The 22,219-nt window shown below is 41.5% G+C and overlaps 1 long non-coding RNA gene across 1 annotated transcript; it reads left to right on the forward strand.

Moving 5' to 3' along the window:
• The first annotated feature begins 337 nt into the window (after window positions 1-337).
• On the forward strand, window positions 338-22,060 carry LOC129633127 (uncharacterized). Its single transcript, XR_008704905.1, has 3 exons — window positions 338-618; window positions 5,987-6,068; window positions 21,338-22,060. It is a non-coding gene; the product is annotated as an uncharacterized LOC129633127 (long non-coding RNA).
• Window positions 22,061-22,219: the final 159 nt, after the last annotated feature.

Raw genomic sequence — 22,219 nt, forward strand, 5'->3', positions numbered from 1 at the left:
CATCAGTCCTTCCAATGAATATTCAAGGTTGATTTTCTTTAGGATTGACTGGTTTGATCTCCTTGCTGTCCAAGGATGTTGAATAGCTAGAGGAAAAGTCTATGGGATTTATGGTGGATTGGTGCTCAATATCCATTCAAGCTTTCTTCTGTGAACTTTCCCAATCTGCAGAAGTTAAAAAAAAATTTTTTTTAAACCCAGACTCTCTTGCAGCTAAGGTTTTGGATGTTGTTAGGCTGGGCCAATCAAACACCCTTGTGCAAGATTTAGAAGGCAGAAGTGAAATGGAGGCTGTATTTCTGCTGCGCTTGTTTTTTTTCTGAAAAGCCCCGTCATGGAGGGATACCTCCACCCCAACCCTCCCCCTGCCCTGAAGCAGCATTAACTCAGCTGGCTTGAGTGCTAAGAGGCAGAGCATGAAGCCTCCTTGCTGGTGTATATCAGAGCAGGGATGGGGCAGCTTCCTCACTCTAGCAGCTTCCTGCCACGGTCCTGGAGCCAGATGTTTCCTGACCACAGAAGAGGCAGAAACTCCTCTGGTGACCCATTTCAGCACTGAGGCTTTTTGTTCTTGAAACTTGTCTTGGAGCCTATTTATTCAGCTTTCCCAGTGATTCAGTAAGTCTTTATAGTAAGCTTACAGTCAGTGAAAGTCGCTCAGTTGTGTCTGACTCAGTGACCCCATTGACTATAGAGTCCATGGAGTTCTCCAGACCAGAATATTGGAGTGGGTAGCCTTTTCCTTCTCCAGGGGATCTTCCCAACCCAGGTCTCCTGCATTACAGGCAGATTCTTTACCAGCTGAGCCACCAGGGAAGCCCAAGAATACTGGAGTGGGAGGCCTATTCCTTCTCCAGTGGATCTTCCCAATCCAGGAATTTAACTGGGGTCTCCTGCATTGCAGGCAGATTCTTTACCAACTCAGTTATCAGGGAAGCCCCTCATAAATGTTTTTCCTGCTTAAACTAGCTATAATAGATTCTGTCCCTTGCATGGAAATCCTGATCAATATAAGAGCTTAGGAGCCCACTGTCCTGTGCAATACTTTACATGAGAAGTGAGCAAGGTTCAGGTATAGCTTCTTCACTACTTATTGTGTTCTGCATTCTGGAGAGAAATTTGTCAAAAATTACACATCAGCCTATAACTTTATCTTTTGTTGCTCTTTAATCAACCTTTGATTCTGATAGGAAACAGTTAAGGTCTGAGAAGTGTAAGACCAAAAGTTATTGAGACACCCAGGGGTTAACAGGGACATATGTCACACCCTCTACAACAGCATTTCTTAAACTTGCCAGCACATTAGAATTGTCTGGGGAGTTTGAAAAATTTATGATTCATAAACTGTCCCCAGACTCATTAAATCAGAAATCTCTGTGTGTGGGACCCAGCATTCAGTACTTAAAAAAAAAAATATTTACTTATTTGGCTGCACTGGGTCTTAGTTGCAACATGTGGGATCTATTTCCCTGACCAAGAACTGAACCTGAACCCCCAGCACTGGGAGTGCAGAATCTTAGCCGCTGGACCACCATGCTGGGAAGTCCCAGCATTCAGTATTTTAAAACTGCTCAAGCGGAGAAGGCAACAGCAGCCCACTCCGGTACTCTTGCCTGGAAAATCCCATGGACGGAGGAGCCTGGTGGGCTGCAGTCCATGGGGTCGCTAAGAGTCGGACACGACTGAGCGACTTCACTTTCACTTTTCACTTCCCTGCATTGGAGAAGGAAATGGCAACCCACTCCAGTGTTCTTGCCTGGAGAATCCCAAGGACGGCGGAGCCTGGTGGGCTGCCGTCTCTGGGGTCGCACAGAGTTGGACATGACTGAAGCGACTTAGCAGCAGTAGCAGCAGCAGCAAGTGATTCCATTGCGTATCCAAGTTTGGAGAAGCACTGCAAGAGAGAGAGGTCAGTTCTCAGGTTATGTATGAGTTGCAGTTGAGAAGAAATAAGACACTACATAGTGGCAAATTTACCATGTCACAGTCACAAAATTGAAAGAGGTCTCATTGGGCTACAATCCAGGCTGGTTCTTTTCTGAGAACTCTAGGGGAGAATCTGTTTCCTGCCTTTTCCAGCATTCTAGAAGTTGCCTGACTCCCTTGGTTCTTGTTTCCCTTCCATCCTCAAAGCCGACAAAGAATGGCTGTCTTTTCATGACGCTGTCTCCCTGGTTTTGCCCCTTCTGCCTCCCTCTTCCGATTTTAAGGCCCCTATGATGACACTGAGATAATCCAGGTTAATCTTTTCCTATCAAGGTTAGTTGATTAGCAACTTAATTCCACCTTCAACCTTATTTCCTTCTTGCCATGTAATTTAACATATGCACAGGTTTTGGAGGTTAAGATATGGACATCTTTGTGGGGAGGGGCATTATCCTGCTTTTCATAAGAAAATAAGAGACAAGGTTGCTGGGGAAAAGGCATCCTAGGGATTCCTTCCCCACACTTTTAGAATCAGAAGAGGCAATTGGAGGGGCCAAGGAACTAAAAAGTTACTGCACAATTAATTTAGAAATAAGTGGGGGTCTGGTACACTCTACATTCATACTTCTTTAAGAAGCATGGTTAGCTAGAATGGACTGCTAAGAAATTAAGTAGGGTCTTCCCTTGTGGCCCAGGGAATGACTCCAAGTTTCCAATGCAGGGGGCCCCAGTTTGATCCCTGGTAGAGGAACTAAGAATCTCCAGGCTGCACCTAAGCCCATGTGCAGCAACTACTGAGCCCTTGCACCTCAACTAGAGAAGCCTGTGGTTCCCAATGAAGAGTCTGCATACTGCAATGAAGACCCAGAGCAGCCAAAATAAATAATAGATTTTAAAAAGAGAAATTAGAAGACTTACCTGGTAGTCCAGTGGTTAAGAGTCCACCTGCCAATGCAGGGGACACGGACAGGTTTGATTCCTAGTCTGGGAAGATTCCACATGCTGCGGGCAACTGAGCCCATGCACCACAACTACTGAAGCCCAAGCTCTAGAGCCTGTACTCTGCAACAAGAGAAGCCACCACAACGAGAAGTCTGCCCATCGCAACGAAGAGTAGCCCCCGCTCACCGTAGCTAGAGATAGCCTGTGCTCAGCAACAAAGACTCACTGCAGCCAAGAAATTGATTAATTAATTGAAAAATAAATTAGATAATATTTGAGATTGTTTAGTCTTGCCACTTTCCTCTTGTTGGTAAACTTATGTTTATTATGTTTCAATGATTTGAAACTTCTTTGCAGTCCCCTGAATGCCTGGCTATAGATAATGGGAAAATTTGTTGTTGTTATGCAGTTACTAAGTCATGTCTGACTCTTTTTGCAATCGCATTGGCTATAGCCCACCAGGCTTCTCTGTCCATGGGGTTTTCCAGGCAAGAATACTGGAGTGGTTGTCATTTCCTCCTCCAGGGAATCTTCCCAGATCAGGGATTAAGCCAGAGTCTCCTGCATTAGCAGGCAGAGTCCTTACCACTAAGCCACCAGAGAAGCCCCTAATGGGAGAATACAAACAGGCAAAGCTTATGGTTTGCTGACCTCTGCTTAGGAACCAAGGGGCTTATCATAAACAGGTGGTCCTGCTAGCTAATTATTTTCCCCTCTTCAAGAGCTATTCTATAGTAACCATTCGAAAATGAAAATTATGCTTTTGGCAGATGTCCTTCAAGATTTATTGCTTCATATCTGGCAACCGCTGCTGCAGGCGAATTCATCTAGTTCCTCCAGGGGCACATTTTGCAGCTAATTCATCCAGGCAGGTTCACTGGGAAGCTGACAGCATTTCTGAGATGCTTTTTTTTTTTTTTTTTAATTTTTGACCTTGCTGAATGATTGCACACACCTGCTTTAAGCATAGTCCATGCCAAGAGCATCAGAGCCTTGATCTGTGATATAGAATGCCACAACTTTCACCTTCATGCTAGCATAGACCCTGGATCTCAGGGAAATTCCTGGCTGTGTCCTTCGTACCCTGCAGATGCTGATTTAACCACTTGCTCATCTGACCTCAAAAACTTCTGTATCTACCTTAAAAATTATTTTTTTTTTTGGACCACACAGCATGAGGGATCTTAGTTCTCTGACGAGGGATTGAACTCATACCCCCTGCAGCAGAAGGGCAGATTTTCAACCACTGGACCGCCAGGGAAGTCCCATCTGGATCTACTTTTAACCAGCATCTTGGATTATTTACCAGTTCCTTCCTTGACTGAGAACTTGTAATCTGTGCTTCTCTGGGGTCACACTAAATGGGAATAGGGGCGGAGTGTGGTTGCAAAAATGGGAATGAGCTGGATATCTCTGGCTCACTGGCTGTCCCCAGTCCAGACTGGCAGGCTGGTCAGCCTCGGCCTGGCCTGCAGTTTCCCCTTGTGATTCCAGCGGCCCCTGCCCTTCCCTCCTCTCTAGGTTTGACCCGGGCTCCTAGGTTGCTGCTCTGGTTGCTGAAAACTTCTCTCTCAAGCTAAATTCGAGGCACAATTATAGGCTCTATATAAGCCATCATGGGCTTTCCTCAGTCTCAACTTTCTATTTTTATTTATATTGTCCCTGCTGCTGATTGTTTATTCTAACCTATATTACATCACAATATTATTGTATGTGTTTTTGTTGAAAAGCTTTTCAATGCCTCCACGAACCAATACAGAACACAAATAAGTATGCAGAATAGTAACCCTGATGTTTCTGCCCCCATCAGGAGATTGCTGATGGTGTCAGCTGTGTATTTTCTGTCTCTACATTGAGAGGAGAGAGGGATGGTGCCTGGTTGTCACTTGTTCCACTGTGTGGATCATGGGAGGTCTTGAACTTTATCCAACCAGGCACTTTTTCCAGATATTCCGGATAGACAAATGGTCTACAAAACTATAACCCACCAGGATTTTGTCTCAAGACTAAGTAGGAAAAATTATCACCTGGGTCTTTCATTTTTGTAAAACATGCAAACCATCCCCAACCAAAAAAAAAAACAAACAAAACAAACCCAAAACACAAAAAACCAAGGATCACCTAAATATAGCTAACTGAATCTTCTATCTTGGAAAAACACTTTTGATAAATAAAAAGCATACAGTATAACTCAGTTGGCAGCATCTAATAATCAAATTTAGAAAAAGATCATTTTGGATGGTGCGTCTAGGGTAGAAGTTGTCCTCAGGAAGATTTGGAAAACTTGTCTGATTCTTGGTCTCTCCTGGTCTCCTTCCTTTCTCTCCCTCTCCACCTCGTACTGCACATTCCTTTTTGACGTCTCCTCCCTTAGCCTGACACCGGATGGAGTTTCCAGGCGAGCCCCACTGTGGCGCTAATAATAGCGATAGCTGCTATTTGTCAAGCCTTTACCACTTGCCAGGCTCTGTGTGAAGCGCCCTGGATACATTACCTCACTCATTCCTCCTGCAGCCCTCCCGGAGGATGGGCATATTTGTGTAATGAGCCCGGACAGACATGGTGCCTAAAGCCCCATTAGATCCTTTGTCAGCACTCCAAAGAACAAAGTTATTGGTATTCTTGACTTTGTCATGCTTGGTTTTAAATACGTTGGTGAATATGTTGCTGGTTACAGAAAGGAATGAGCAGCAGGCTATAGGGAATTGGAGTTAGGCTTTGTATGTTTTTTTTAATCCTTTTCCTGAGCAGTAATTACTGGTGGTAAATGAAAATACTGGGGGCCATTGTTTCATATTGAAATTTAACTTCTTCCTTCCCTGCAGTAAAAAAAAAAAAAAAAAAAAAACAAAAAACGGTAAGAATGATTAAGAGCCTAAGATGTAGGAAAGTGTTAAGGGTTGAACTCAGCCTCTCATTTCAGGCTCAGGATTAACCATTACGTTTGAATGTTTTGTCCTGTGAGAACAAAAAGTACCAGGTCTCCGTGCTGTATATTTTGCAGGCAAGATATTCCAGGCTGTCTCTGGAGGGTCTGAAGTTTTGAGTAGGAGCAAATGAGTCTGCAGAGGATGGCAGGTCAGTGGAGGCTGAGATTTCTGTTTTTGTTTCCTCCTAGACCGTACACCGCCTTCTTACCTTCCTTACTGTCCTGGTGATCCCATCAGAGGACAGTTTTCCAGAGTTCCTCCGCTTCACAGGTAAAGCCCTACAGATTGCTCTTAAAGTCAGGACTTCAGGGACTGGCAAATGTTCCCCAATCAGTCAGCGAGGTTCTCACACGGGGGCACAGAGCCAACATGTTGGGGCACAAGGGCACTGAGGGAGCACAATCTTGCATCAGACGCTGAAACTCTTTCATCACATGTTCTGACAATGAGACTAGAAAACCACAGCTGAACACTGATGCAACAGGATAGAAGGAGCTGGTAGCCCTGGGAGTTAACCTACCCTTGCAAAAGGGAAGACAGAAAGAAAAATAAAAGACCAGCTACATTTTACGTGAGACCATCCCATGTCTTTTTGGCAGACCTAAGGGAATATAATTATGTCACTTAGAGGGAAAGGGATGAGGTATGCTAAAGACTCATCAGAATTTTATCATTTCTTAGTTTTATTAACATGAATAATGTGTATGCAGCAGTTTTATTCTTGAACTTGTCTTTAACTTGTGAATGAAATCTTTCATTATAAAAACTAAATTACTATAGTGGGCTAGATAATAGCTCCCAAAGATATTGGGTTCTTGTCCTTGAAACCTGTAAATGGTTCCTTATTTCAAAAAATTCTTTGCAGGTGTGATTGAGAGAAAACACTTGAATTGGAAGGGTTAACCAGAATTATCCAATAGGCCCTACATAATCACAGTATACTTTTAAATTTTTTTATTTTTATTTTATTTTTTTAAGATTTCTTTGATGTGGACCACTTTTAAAGTCTTTATTGAATTTGTTACCATAGTACTTCAGTTTTATGTTTTATTCTTTTGGCCATGAGGCATGTAGAATCTTTGCTCCCCTACCAGGGATTTAACCTGGACCCTCTGCATTGGAAGGCAAAGTCTTAACCACTGGACTACCAGGGAAGTCCCCACAGTATAATCCTTTTAAGAGGGAAATAAAAGGAGATGACATACAAGGAAGAAGAGGAGAAGGCAATATGAACATGGAGGTAGAGATCAGAGGGATATAGTCACAAGCCAAGGAATGCTGGCAGCTCCCTGAAGCTGGAAGAGTCAAGGGACAGAATCTCCCCACAGCCTCTGCTGAACACTTGGTATTGGGCGAGTCATGCTGATTTTGGATATCTCAGCTCCAGAACTGTGAGGAAATAAATCTCATTGTTTTGAGCCCTTGTTTGTGGTAATTTATTACACCTGTCATAAAAAACTGATCTAAGTACTTGAACCTAGGGAATTAAATTCTTAAGTCATGAACATAGGTCTCTCTACTGAAAAATAGGTCAGTACATTATGTGCTTGTAGAAAAGGAGACATGGGAAATGGGCAGCAAGTTTTGCCTCTTGGAAGGGGAACCAAGAAACTAAGAGTCTAAGGTAAGAGGCGGACTTACTGTTCATTTTATATATTCTGATTGTTTGAATTTTTTCAAATGTGCATAATCCTTTAAAAAACACTTTTAACTTTGGGATAGCTTTAAATTTACAGAAAAATTGCAAAAATCATACAGAGAGTTTCCATATACCTAAACCCAGTTTCCCCTATGATTAGCATCTTATGGGTATGTTTCATTATACACACTTTGTCACAGTGAACTCATTTTAATACATTACTATTAAGTAAAATCAATATCTTGTTCCAATTTCCCTAGTTTTTTACCTATTGTTCTTTTTCTTTGCCAAGATCCCACCTACAACACCACATTTCATTTATTGTCATGTCCCTTTGGGTTCCTCTTGGCTGAAACAGTTTTTCAGACTTCTCAGATGACCTTTAGAGGAGTCAGTACTAGCTACTAGTCAATAGGATGTCTCAGTTGGGTTTTGTCTGATGTTTTTGTCATGATTAGCTGGATCGTGGAAAAAGCAAGAGAGTTCCAGAAAAACATCTATTTCTGCTTTATTGACTGTGCCAAAGCCTTTGACTGTGTGGATCACAATAAACTGTAAAATTCTGAAAGAGATGGGAATACCAGACCACCTGATCTGCCTCTTGAGAAACCTATATGCAGGTCAGGAAGCAACAGTTAGAACTGGACATGGAACAACAGACTGGTTCCAAATAGGAAAAGGAGTACATCAAGGTTGTATATTGTCATCCTGCTTATTTAACTTATATGCAGAGTACATCATGAGAAACGCTGGGCTGGAAGAAGCACAAACTGGAATCAAGAATGCTGGGAAAAATATCAATAACCTCAGATATGCAGATGACACCACCCTTATGGCAGAAAGTGAAGAGGAACTAAAAAGCCTCTTGATGAAAGTGAAAGAGGAGAGTGAAAAAGCTCAACATTCAGAAAACGAAGATCATGGCATCTGGTCCCATCACTTCATGGGAAATAGATGGGGAAACAGTGGAAACAGTGTCAGACTTTATTTTTGGGGGCTCCAAAATCACTGAAGATGGTGACTGAAGCCATGAAATTAAAAGACACTTACTCCTTGGAAGGAAAGTTATGACCAACCTAGATAGCATATTCAAAAGCAGAGACATTACTTTGCCAACAAAGATCCATCTAGTCAAGGCTATGGTTTTTCCAGTGATCATGTATGAATGTGAGAGTTGGACTGTGAAGAAAGCTGAGCGCCAAAGAATTGATGCTTTTGAACTGTGGTGTTGGAGAAGACTCTTGAGAGTCCCTTGGATTGCAAGGAGATCCAACCAGTCCATTCTAAAGGAAATCAGTCCTGGGTGTTCATTGGAAGGACTGATGCTAAAGCTGAAACTCCAATACTTTGGCCACCTCATGTGAAGTGTTGACTCATTGGAAAAGACTCTGATGCTGGGAGGGATTGGAGGCAGGAGGAGAAGGGGATGACAGAGGATGAGATGGCTGGATGGCATCACTGACTCAATGGACATGGGTTTGGGTGAACTCTGGGAGTTGGTGATGGATGGGGAGGCCTGGCGTGCTGTGATTCATGGGGTTGCAAGGAGTTGGATACGACTGAGCGACTGAACTGAACTGACCTGAGACTGGGGCATGTATTTCTTTTCCAATTAAAAACTCCCAGGTGGCAAAGTGGTAAAGAATCTGCCTGCCAATGCAGAAGACACAAGAGATGTGGGTTCGATCCCTGGGTTGGGAAGATCTCCTGGAGTAGGAAATGACAACCTGCTCCAGTATTCTTGCCTGGAAAATTCCATGGACAGAAGGAGTCTGATGGACTACAGTTCACAGGGCTGCAAAGAGTTGGGCATGACTGAGCGACTGAATACACAATAAAAAAAGAAATATATTATTAGCACACTAAAAATATTTATGTAGATTATTGAGAGGATTAAAACACTGTGTGCATGTATGTGTGTTAGGTAGGACTGATAATTCTATACATATTGAATATATATATATATATATACATACAGTATACTGATATACTGTATATCTCAAAGGGCTTCCCTGATGGCACAGTGGTAAAGAATCTGCCTGCCAATGCAGGAGATGAGGGTTTGATCCCTGGGTCAGACCAGAAGATGCATGCTAGATTTTATATATGTATATATATATATATATGAAGTAGGATAAAGTAGTAAAGGAGATTTAGGTTACAATTTCAACCCTATCACTTGGTAGTTCTGTGATCTGGGGTGAATAACCTCTCTATGCCTCATTTTTGAAATCTGTAAAATGGTGATAATAATATGTGCTTAATAGACTGGTGATGAGTATTTAAAAATATATGTAAAACTCAAATGCAGATATAAAAAATTTTCTATTGTTCTTAAGTATAATATTGGAAGATAAACTACATGCAAGGAATTGTGACTAGTTTGCTTGTTTTAAGGGTCTGTTCAAATAAAGCGACCAAGTGATTGCTTTAACTATATTCATAAACATCTCTGCTTTGTGATGAATTATCTGTGAAATACTTATTGAGAGTCTACTAAAGGTGAAATTTTGTGCAACACAGAATTATACAAGACACAGTGCTTGCTTACAATCTAATGAGGCAAGACCAAAATGACCCATGAGTGTAGAAGGAGAAGGGGTATTTCTGGAAACTGGAGCAGGTTTGTCTTGAAATATAGGTGGCTAGAATTTTTATACTTTATCTTCTCTTGATTATCAGTATATTGGAATTACACTGCAGAAAATTTGGAAGAATATAGTCAAGTAGAAGAAAAATATCCAAACATAATCTATTTTGGCATAGTTCCCTCTAGTTTTTTTAACTATGAATTTTAAAAGCTACTGAGATCATATAGCAATATAGTATTCAGTTTTTTTTTCCCACCTACTAAGTAATAATCATTCTTTCATGAAATTCAAACTGCTTCTTAAAGCATCATTTTAAGTAGCTGCATACTATTTCCTTGCACTAATAGGAAATAGGTCTGGCCGTTGTGAAAGAGACCGAACAGTGACTTAACCAAGATAGAAATGTGTTTCTCTGTTGTGGCAGCTTGAGCTGTTATGAAGCTCTGTGAAGCTGCCAGAGGCTCAGGCTCTTTAATTGCATTGCTTTGCCATCTCCAGGTGTGGTTTTTTTCTGCATGGTCCAAGATGTCTCACCATCATGCTTATGTGAAAATCAAAAAGTTGTGGGGGAGGGGAAAGGGGGGAAGGCATACCCCTAATGTCCATCACTTCTGCTTATATTACATTGGCCATATCTAGTCATATGGCCATAATCAGTTGCAAGGAAGGATGGGAATCATAGTATTTATTCTGGGTGGTTATATGCCAAACTAAAATCCAGGGTTTCTACTACTTTAGAAGGATAAGACAGATACTGAGGCTCAGCTAGCAATTTCTGCCACATTTGCCTGGCCATGTAGTCTTCTGCTAATGTAAACCATGTATTTTTGCTAGAGATTTTTAGTGTCTCCATTTTCTTTTGCTTTAATGATAAATCTTTATATTTTTGTGCTTGTGTGTGTGGTTAGCCGCTCAGTCATGTCCGACTCTTTGCAACCCCATAGGCTGCAGCCCATCAGGGGATTCTCTGCCCATGGGAATTCTCCAGACAAGAATACTGGAGTGGGTAGCCTATCCCCTCTCCAGGAGATCTTTCCAACTCAGGATTCAAACCGGGGTCACCTGCTGTGCAGGCAGATTCTTTACTATCTGAGCTACCAGGGAACCTCATTGTTTTTTGCTTGCCAAGTTTCAAATGTTTGACATATCAATTCATTTAGAGCCTCGCAATAATCTTATAGATAAATACTATCATCCCTATTTTAAACTGAAGAGAGTAAAGTTAAGGTATTTGTTCAAGGGAACCTAACTAGTTAGTAGAGTGGCCAGATTTGAGCCTAGAGTCCAAATTCTGTAACTATCACTGTGCTTCTCATTTTTGCCAAGAACTGATTATTTCCTTAGGAAGATTTCTCGAAGAGGAATTAGTGGGTTAAAGGGTATGGGCATTTTTTTTGAGTGGGGGAGGAATGTTGAGCAAAAAAAAAAAAAAAAGAAAAAGTGGGGATTCTAATTCTCTGATAAGGAATTGAACCTGGGCTCTCAGCAGTGAGAGTGTATAGAGTTCTAACCACTGAATGGCCACAGAATTCCCAAAGTGCATGGACATTTTAAAGGCTAGCGATATATTTTCCTCAATTACTTTATAGAAAATTTATACTAAGTGGCCATTCCCACCAATGAGAAAAAAAGATATGATGTCTTCCAAAACTGCTCCAAAATAAATCTTCCTACCTGGTCACGTAAGTCATCCTCTTAGCATCTTCCTGGAACTGGAACTGACCCCATTCTGGAATGGGGAACTGACCGCATTCTCACACTAGGCTTGATTTTCTCTGCACTTCTGCTTCAAATGTGGTAGTGGTGCTTGTAAATGGGCAGTGGTTATCTTACACACACTTATACACCCCACGGTGTCCAGCCAAATGTGAAGGAGCTCACTGTATGGGAGACACATATTCCTGCGGAAGTAACCCCAGTGCCTGGCCTTTGTAGGTGTTCAAAAATACCTTCTTACATGAAGTTATAGGTTCTTCCTGTGTTGGAACGGATCTTTCCTTGTCTCAGCTATTATACGTCCATAAGCTACCACCCCACCACAAGTCTTTCTTACACAGCCAAATTTCACTAAACCACAACAGTACAGATATCAATCTTCCTTCCCCGCCACACCTCAACTTCCTGACATCTAGCTTCATGTCAGTTTTGTTGTTGTTTAGTTGCTCAGTTGTGTACAACTCTTTGCAACCTCATGGACTGTAACTTTCCACTTCATATGTCCATGGGATTTCCCAGGCAAGAATACTGAACTGGGTTGTCATTTCCTTCTCAAGGGATCTTCCCAACCCAGGGATCTAACTCACGTCTCTTACACTGCAGGTGGATTCTTAACCACTGAGCCACCAGTTTCATCCTTCCAAATGCCTTTTTGAATTTTGCTTTTCTTTCAAGTGGAGAGCCAGTTATTCATAAACTATTCAATACCATTTATTTATAATACTGGAGTAGGTAGCCATCTCCTTTTCCGGGGGATCTTCCCAACCCAGGGATCAAACCCAGGTCTCCTGCATTGCAGGCAGATTCTTTACCATCTGAACCACTAGGGAAGCCCTGAAAATGTCTTTTTGAAAGAGAGTTCTTGGAATCCTGATGTCAATAGCAAGAGAAGACAGCACAGTATGTTAAATCCACCACCATATTCCCCTAGGGCTTCCCAGGTGGTGCTAGAGTAGATTTCCCATAAATATTTATTGGATGAATGAATATATCTAATGATCCCTTCTTAATTATAAAATCATGAAATCTTTCATCTAGAAGGATTCCAACAACCCAAAACATGGTACAGGCATAAAATATAAATTGCTTCAGGGAAACAGGCAGACAGTTACCCGTGCTGTCAATGGGGTGGAGAGAGAGATAAGGAGGTGAAGGCAACTTCAATGGTGTCTTGTGTGTTTCCCTGTCATTCATTACAAGGGAATAAATTCATGTTTCATTTTTTAAAAACATAAAATGTAAGCAAAATAATTTAATATATATCTTAAAATAATTTAAAACAGGTAATTATGACTGTAGAGGCTTAAAGGTTTTTCTAGTGTATTTCTAGGATAAAATCTTGATTATTTAAAACTGACGAGAAGAAGGACCAGAGTCTTCCACCATACAGCACTTGGTGTCATGATACCATGATTACACATCCAACATTAGGCTTACCCTGAATGGCCATTTTATTGTCAGTTCAGTTCAGTTCAGTCACTCAGTTGTGTCTGACTTTTTGCGATCCCATGGACTGCAGCACACCAGGCCTCCCTGTCCATCACCAATTCCCAGAGTTTACCCAAACTCATGTCCATTGAGTCCGTGATGCCATCCAATCATCTCATCCTCTGTCATCCCCTTCTCCCACCTTCAATCTTTCCCAGCATCAGGGTCTTTTCAAAGGAATCACCTCTTCGCATCAGATGGCAAAAGTATTGGAGTTTCAGCTTCAACATCAGTCCTTCCAATGAACACTCAGGACTGATCTCCTTTAGGATGGACTGGTTGGATCTTCTTGCAGTCCAAGGGACTCTCAAGAGTCTTCTCTAACACCGCAGTTCAAAAGCATCAATTCTTCGTCCTCAGCTTTCTTTATAGTCCAACTCCCACATCCATACATGACTACTGGAGACACCATAGCTTTGACTAGATGGACCTTTTTTGGCAAAGTAATGTCTCTGCTTTTTAATATGCTATCTAGGTTGGTCATAACTTTCAATCCAAGGAGTAAGCATCTTTTAATTTCATGGTTGCAGTCACCATCTGCAGTGATTTTGGAGCCCAAGAAAATAAAGTCTGCCACTATTTCCACTGTTTCCCCATCTATTTCCCGTGAAGTGATGGGACTGTATGCCATGATCTTAGTTTTCTGAATGTTGAGCTTTAAGCCAACTTTTTCTCTCTCTCTTTCACTTTCATCAAGAGGCTCTTTAGTTCTTCTTCACTTTCTGCCGTAACCAAATACATGTTTATTTCAGATTTCTAACACAAACACAAGCTGTTCCCATTTTTCCTTTCTCCCACCCCTCCTTTTCTTCTGCAACAAGTGCAAGACTGTGCTAGGAACCATGTGAGATATAAAGAACATATACTTGGCTCCTTCTTTCAAAAACATTGCGTATTGGCTTGGGAGATAAAATAAATGAAAAGGAAACAGATGATCTGTTATAGAAGAGATAACACCACAGGCCCGAAATGTATGTGATTAAGTTCAAAAGTGTAAACCCATAGGAAATGGTATGAGGTATCACTGTTGGTGCAGATTAAAACAGAGCTGACCGTACAGGTGTAAACAAACCATAACCCTGCTTAACTTGTTTCATTCCTTAATTGAGTGATAACTTCTGTACTAGTTACCACTATTCTCAAATTCTCACTGTATTATTAACTAACAAGTGTTTATCCTTAACATAAGCAGTGAAAATGGAGTCCTACAAAGTGATTTTTGCCAATAGGTCCCATTTCTGCTAAAAAAAGTGGTATGCTCAGACTTAAACTGTCATGAGTCCACACTTACTGTCACTTGGGAAGATGTCTCTCAGACTATACCCAATATCACACAGCCAGTAAGAGAGAGAGTATGAGTTGAACCAAGCAGTCTACCCCCCAAAGCTGTAGGCTTAGCCATCATCTTCCAGAAAGGGAAGGAAAAACATAACCCCAGTTGTGTATTTACCATGAGTCAGGCACTCTGTTAAACACTTTTATCTACACTATTTCATTTAATCTTTGTGACAATACTTAGAAATAGCTGTTATAATCCACAGTTCTGTAAATGAGGAAGAAGACAGGCTCTGAGAGGTTAGGTTAGCTAAGTTAACTAACATTACACAGTGGGTAAGTAGTAGAGCTGGGATTCAAGTCCAAGTCTTTCTTACTCCAAAGCACGTGCATGTTTTATTATTTCAGGTAATAATGATAAACATTTTCCAAAACACAGTAGTGGAAGACTAATAAAAAAAAACCAGTGTTTGGTGATGCTGAGAGTCTATACCCTCTGCTAGTCTTGCTCCATATCAGGCTCGTGTTTGTTAGCAAGTTCACTTCGACATTTCTCTCCAATCCCCACCATCTCCCTCTGGCAGCCTCTCCTACCCTGCGGTCTCCTTTTTCTTTTACCCTTCAGTTCCTGATTGTTCTCATCTTTAATTTCCATTAACAACTGTCTGAATGCCCCCATAGCTCTCTCATGATATGTCCTTTTGGCATAATAACTTGTATGAAAGTGATTTTGTAATGTGTGTTTGTTGTTTTTGTCCTACCCTGAATATCCTGAGGGCAGGAACTACATTTCATTTATTCATCTCTGTTTCTCTCAGCGTTGGTGCTCACAGGATAGTCAATTAGCAATTCTTTTTTGACTCAAATCCCCTCTGGTTGCCCATAAATGTCTATTGTAACTCCTCTTCCCCATCCTTGTGTTCCCACCTCTCACTCTCCCACCCGACTCTCAACCTCTCCCAGTTCCCACCCTTGACTCTCAACCTACAGTGTCCTGAGCACAGAGATAACTCAATAAATAAGACCTTCTGCCTTGATGGCCATGTCCTCCATCTGTGCTGTCCAAGATGGCAGCCACTAGCCACTTGGGCCATTGAGCACATGCAATGTGGTTCGTGCAACTGAAGAACTGAAATTTTACATTTCATTTCATTTTAAATAAAATTGACTAATAATTGACTAAAATGACATTTAAATTAATTTAAATAACCACTATCATATTGGATAGTTTCCAAACACGGAACGAACACGATCCTCAGTTTAAAGCTCAGATTGAAGAACAGGCTTTTGCAATAATTCCATGGAAGGGTATTTTGGAAATACAGAAGTGAGAGCTGTACAATTCATTTCTGGACAGGTAGTTGCTCACAGTTATTCTCAAGTTGTCTGGAATGAGTTATCATGCAAACTATACAAGTCATCTGTGGACTAAACATGTAGACACCATCTATTCTCTATAGGGTGGCAGCTCCATTAAAATAACATTCATGGAACTTTCCTGATGGCTCAGTGGTAAAGAATCTGCATGCCAATGCAGGGAACGCAGATCTGATCCCTGTTCTGAGAAGATCCCACATACCACAGAGCAACTAAGACTGTGTACCACAATGACTGAGCCCATGCTCTAGAGCCCATGAGCCACAACTAATAAGCCTGTGTGCCTCAGCTACTGAAACCCACATGCCCTGGAGCCCGTGCTCTGCAACAAGAGACACCACCTCAATGAAAAGCCTGAGCACCACAACGAAGGGTAGCCCCCACTCTCTGCAACCAGAGAAAGCCCTTGCAAAGCAACAAAGACCCAGTGCAGCCAAAAACACTAATAATAAAATAATTTAAAAAATAACATTCATATCTGTAGGGTAAAATGGGGGAGATGCCAAAGTGGTCTGTTGCTGAATGGACTTTGAAATGCTAACTGGAAAAAATTCCTTCTTTCTTCACCCTCTGCATTTCTGTCAAATTTAATTTTCTTGTTTTCTTTTCCTGGAAATCTAGTGACAGTCAAGAATGTATTGCTGGGAGCCAAATGTGTCATTTTATCTTTGGCAGTTGAAGAACTTTGATATTTCTTTCTAGGGGTAATGCATCGCCACTTAGAGAATAGCTAAGTGGAAATGCACTCTCGAAAGTAGATTTGTTCTACGAGCTTCCTTCAATTTGTCAAAAAGACAAAAATCTCACCAGCCTCACTTTATAATCATGCTCTGAAATTACTTAGAATCATCTTTTACTTACTTTTCTTGTCACTGTTACCTAATATGTGTGGCAGGGAAAAAGAAAAGGAACACATTTATAATTTAATGTTCTGCTTATTACATGTACTGTCAACGCTAATTGTTTTAGGCAAGGTGTCTTATCTTCGATTAAAGTGATCATTGCCTCTGAGTATAAAAGAAACAGCAGTAGAGTTTCACAACTCTTATTCATAACAGGGTCCTATACTTAACCCTTTCCTGTGCTGACATCAGTAACTAAGACACAAACCCTGACTTAAGCTATGATTATCTTCAAAATAGATAAACGGCATGCTCATTAATGAAAATCTTTGAGGTTCCTCTGTGGTCTACCCAGTTAGAAAGAGACGCATTAAAAAAAAAAGATCCTCTCATTTGTAGAGAAGGAAGCTGAGACCACCAATCAACTAAGGGTTTTTACTTTCTCAATTTAACCGGGTATCAGCAATGTTGAATATTCAACATAGCTTTCAAATCTCAAAATCTCAGCACCATTTTCAAAGTACATCAGGCCTCTCATGAAGCTCATTTTGCTCTTGACACAGATCCAACATCTATTGCTTGTATATTTGAGGTTAACAATAGATAATGAGAAAGCAGAAGAGATTTTTATAGTTTTCACAAAATAGGTCAAGTAGAAGAAGACTACTTCATTCTTGTCCTGGCCACATGACCAATATATATATATATATATATATATTTTTTTTTTTTTTTTTTCTGGATTCCTCCTCTCTCTTCGCCCTTCATCTGTACATGGGCAGACCCATCATATCAATGTTATTGCTGGGCAGCTCAAGTTCACAGTCACCTGAGAGGGTCTCAGGGAGAACCTCCTATGCCCTAGGCCCTTTCTGGAATGGATCTTCAGTCCTCACATCAACCCTGAGGGCAGGTGATGTTTCCATTTCACAGACAAGACACTGAAGCTTAGTCAAGTGAAGTGAATGGTCTTTGATCTACCTGATAAAAGGGAATGCAAGCTGGACTCAGAAGTCCTGCTTTTCTATGGTTCCAAAGCACCACACCATGCTGCTTTACTGTCCAGAATAAAGGTTCACCTCATACATCTGGAGCCCAGGCCTCGTAGAGCTTCCAAGTACCATCTTGTTGGAGAAGCAGAGCCCTGACCTGTGAAATTCCCTGTGGGAGGAAACCTGGCCTGGGCTTGTGTGTTAGGCTGCATTGTGGTCATCCAGTGTATGTCTGGATCCGATGCCTGGAACCTGTGAGGATGTTCCCTGACACGGTTAAAGAGACTTTGTTAACAATCTTTTTAAAAACATTTATTTATTTATATGTCTGTGCTGGGTCTTTGTTGCTGCACTTGGGCTTTCTCTAATTGCTGCGAGCAGGAGCTTTTCATTGCAATGACTTCTCTTGTTTCAGGGCACGGGCTTTAGGGCCTGAGGCCTTCAGTAGTTGTGGTACGTGGGCTCAGTAGTTGGGGCACATGGGTTTAGTTGTCTGGCAGCATGTGGAATCTTCCCAGATCAAGGATCAAACCCATGTCTTCTGTATTCAAGAGAGGGAGGCAGGAGGACTAAAGTTACTAGTAGGAGATGCTAGTGGAAGGAAGAGGTTGGAGTGATGCAAGGAAGGGGCCATGGGCCAAGGAATGTGGATGATGTCTAAAAACTGGAAAAGGCAAAGAAATAGATTCTTGTGGAAAACTCCCAGAAGGAATTCAGCCCAGCCAACATCTTGATTTGAGACTTCTGATCTCCAGAACTGTTGTTGTTGTTGTTCAGTCACTCATTCATGTCCAGCTCTTTGTGAACCCATGGACTGCAGCATGACACGCTTCCCTGTCCTTCACCGCCTCCTGCAGCTTGCTCAAACTCATGTCCATTGAGTCGGTGATGCCATCCAACCATCTCATCCTCTGTCGTCCCCTTCTTCTCTTGCCTTCAGTCTTTCCCAGCATCAGGGTCTTTTCTAATGAGTCAGCTCTTTGCATCAGGTGGCAAAAGTATTGGAGCTTCAGCTTCAGCATGAGTCCTTCCAATGAACACCGAGGACTGATTTCCTTTAGAATTGACTGGTTTAATCTCCTAGGAGTCCAAGAGACTCTCAAGAGGCTTCTCCAACACCACAATTCAAAACCATCAATTCTTCGGCCTTTGGCCTTCTTTATGGTCCAACTCTCACATCCATTCATGACTACTGGAAAAACCATAGCTTTGACTAGATGGACCTTTGTTGGCAAAGCAATGTCTCTGCTTTTTAATATGCTGTCTAGATTTGGAATAGCTTTTCTTCCAAGGAGCAAGCATCTTTTGATTTCATGGCTGCATTCATCATCTGCAGTGATTTTGGAGCTCTCTGAAAATAAAATCTGTCACTGTTTCCCCATCTATTTGCCATGAAGTGATGGGACCAGATGCCATGATCTTAGTTTTTTGAAGGTTGAGTTTTAAGCCAGCTTTTTCACTCTCCTCTTTCACCTTCATCAAGAGGCTCTTTAGATCCTCTTCACTTTCTGCCATAAGGGTGGTGTCATCTGCATATTTGAAGTTATTGATATTTCTCCTGGCAATCTTGATTCCAGCTTGTGCTTCATCCAGCCTGGCATTTAGAATTCTAAGAGAATAAATAAGTTTACATTGTCTTAAGCTACTAAATTTGTAAAAATTTGCAATTTCCTATTGTAGCAACAGCAATAGGAAACTAAGGTAGCTTATTAACAAAAAGCAAACAGTCACCCAGGATTGGGCTGGCTGATTGCAGTCCCCATGTATTGGCCCTGGTGATTCCTGATTTTGTTTTTGTTTTTGCACACCACCACAGGAGGGCCTCTTATATGAAGAGTGTCATGAAGTCCTCAATTTTTAAAAAGTTGCTAAATTGTTTTTGTGTTAAATATATCACATGGTAAGGGAAAACCTTTTGCAGGTCGACCGCTCTGCCTTTGAGATCATGGGCTAGTTTGGGAGACTGGAACCATGTGAAAGTCTAAAGGAGAAGGGTGGTGAAGACCTAAGCCTTTGGAATGAAACTTAGTTGTAATTCCAACTTCAGTGTTTGTTAGCTTTGGGACCTCAGCCTAGTTATTTAACCTCAGCTTTCTCATCTGTAGAATAGGGATAATGACAATAACTATCTTACAGGGTTTTAATAGCAATTAGATGAGACAATTGTATAAAATGGGAGGTGACAGGAACTTCCCTGGTGGTCCAGTGGTTAAGACTCCATGCTCCCAATGCAGGGGGCCTGGGTTTGACCCCTAGTCAGGGAACTAGATCCCACATGTTGCACTTAAAGAACTCATGCACTTCAACTAAGACCCAGCACAGCCAAATAAATAAAAATAAACAAATTAAAAAAAATAGAAGGCAATAGTAGTTCCTTTTCAGAGGGCTAATGTAACTTGATTTTTTAAACAAAATAATTTAATGTATTTAATTATTTTTGGCTGTGTTGGATCTTCGTTGCTGCACGAACTTTTCTCTAGTTGCAGTGAGCAGGGGCTAAACACTAGTTGTGGTGCTCAGGCTTCTCAATGTGGTGTCTGCTCTTGTCGCAGAGCACAGGCTCTAGGGCTTGTGGGCTCAGTAGTTGTGGCTCCCAGACTCTAGAGCACAGACTCAACAACTGTGGTACTCGGGCTTAGTTGATTTGCGGCATGTGGATCTTCCTGGATCAGGGATCGTACTTGTGTCTCCTGCATTGGCAGACAGATTCTTTACCACTGGGCCATCAGGGAAGCCTGTGACTTTATTTTAACCATGTAAATCTCTTAGAATACTTTTAGATATCTTGTAGAAATCTCATGGCACATAGTAAGTGCTCCATAAATCTTTGTTATTATTTTAATTGAGTAAGGCAGGTAAGCCATGATGGGAACAAAGTAGGACTCTAGACTTTGAAAGACAGCTAGTGAATGCCTTACATAAAATGACAGAAGGGGGAAGAAAACCAGTATTTTCTGAATGCTCAGTAGGTATCTGGAACTTCATATCAAAGGAAACATTTTGAGGGTTAAATAAAATAAGATACCCCATGCCCAGTATAGACTGTTGTTTTCTTATCCTGATTATGCAACAGAGTCTTCCAGAATTTAAGTAGTTTACCCAGGATCCCATGACCTTGGCATGTTCGAAGTCCCTGTCCTTTCCCTCCACCAAGTAGAACAGAGGTGAGCCCAGAAGGGTGTGAGGACACAAGGAGTCAATTTGGCTGCAGTAGGGCTTCCCTGGTGGCTCAGACGGTAAAGAATCTGCCTGAGGGAGACCTAGGTTTGATCCCTGGGTTGGGAAGATCCCCTGGAGAAAGGGAATGGCTACCCTCTCCAGTATTCTTGCCTGGAGAATCCCCATGGACAGCAGAGCCTGGCGAGCTACAGTCCATGGGGTCACAAAGACTCAGACACGACTGAACGACTAAGCACAGAACAGGATTGGTACCTGGCTCCTGCTCTGGTCCCTGGCTCAGAGTAAACACTATACATACAAATATGCATGCATATATACATTCACGTTTATATTTTTGTATATAAATGATGAATTCGCAACGGCCCAGACACTGTGATGCTGGCCTCTTGGTGACCACCAGATGTCAGTGCTAACAAGGAGTTTCTCTTTGTTTTGTTTCCAGAGCTGAAGTGTCTTCATTTGGGAAATCCCATGGACACAGGAGCCTAGTGAGCTACAGTCCATGGGGTCGAAAGAGTCGGACACAACTCAGTGACTAAACCACTACCACCACCGCTGGCAGACACAGCTAAGAGAAATTTAACCTGGTCTTGGAATTCATCTTCTAGTTCACGGGAGCGTGGAGGGATTTTGGAAGGTTGGGTTACAAATATATATTTTAGCAGAGCCTAGAACCGAATTTGGAAAATAAATGTTGGTAGAACACTTAGGTCTTTAAGATAAAAGTCTAAATCACTGGACTTTTATTGGTGGCTCAGTGGTAATGAACTCACCTGCCATTGCAGAAGATGTAGGTTTGATCCCTGGGTAGAGAAGATCCCCTGGAGAAGGAAATGGCAACCCACTCAGTATTCTTATGTGGGAAATCCCATTGATAAAGGAGCCTGGCAGGCTACAGTCCATGGGGTAGCAAAAGAGTCTGCAGGGCTTAGTGATTAAGCAACAACAAAGACAGATCAAATCATCACATCCTATGGAAGTATTCGTATTTGGAAGATGAACTTTCCTTGAGGGTAGGCAATTGTGAAAACCAAAGGCACTCACACCCTAAATTCAAGAGGTGAAAAAGTTATTGATTGGTTGTCGGTTATTAATCAGCAAAGGCTTGGAAATGTAGCTTTAAAATTTTAAATCATGAAAAGTAATTTACTCACTATGCAAGCCTATACCTATACATATATAATTGAAATAAAAATTTCCTAAAACAATATTTTACTACATGTTGGGCTCTCTTGTATTTTCTTTTCTATTCTATTCTTTCATTAAAAAATGCTGGTTGGGACCCACCAAAATGATGACCCACAGTTCGAAAAATACTGACCTA

This window comes from Bubalus kerabau, chromosome 18 (assembly GCF_029407905.1).
Source record: "Bubalus kerabau isolate K-KA32 ecotype Philippines breed swamp buffalo chromosome 18, PCC_UOA_SB_1v2, whole genome shotgun sequence".
Taxonomy (NCBI): domain Eukaryota; kingdom Metazoa; phylum Chordata; class Mammalia; order Artiodactyla; family Bovidae; genus Bubalus; species Bubalus kerabau.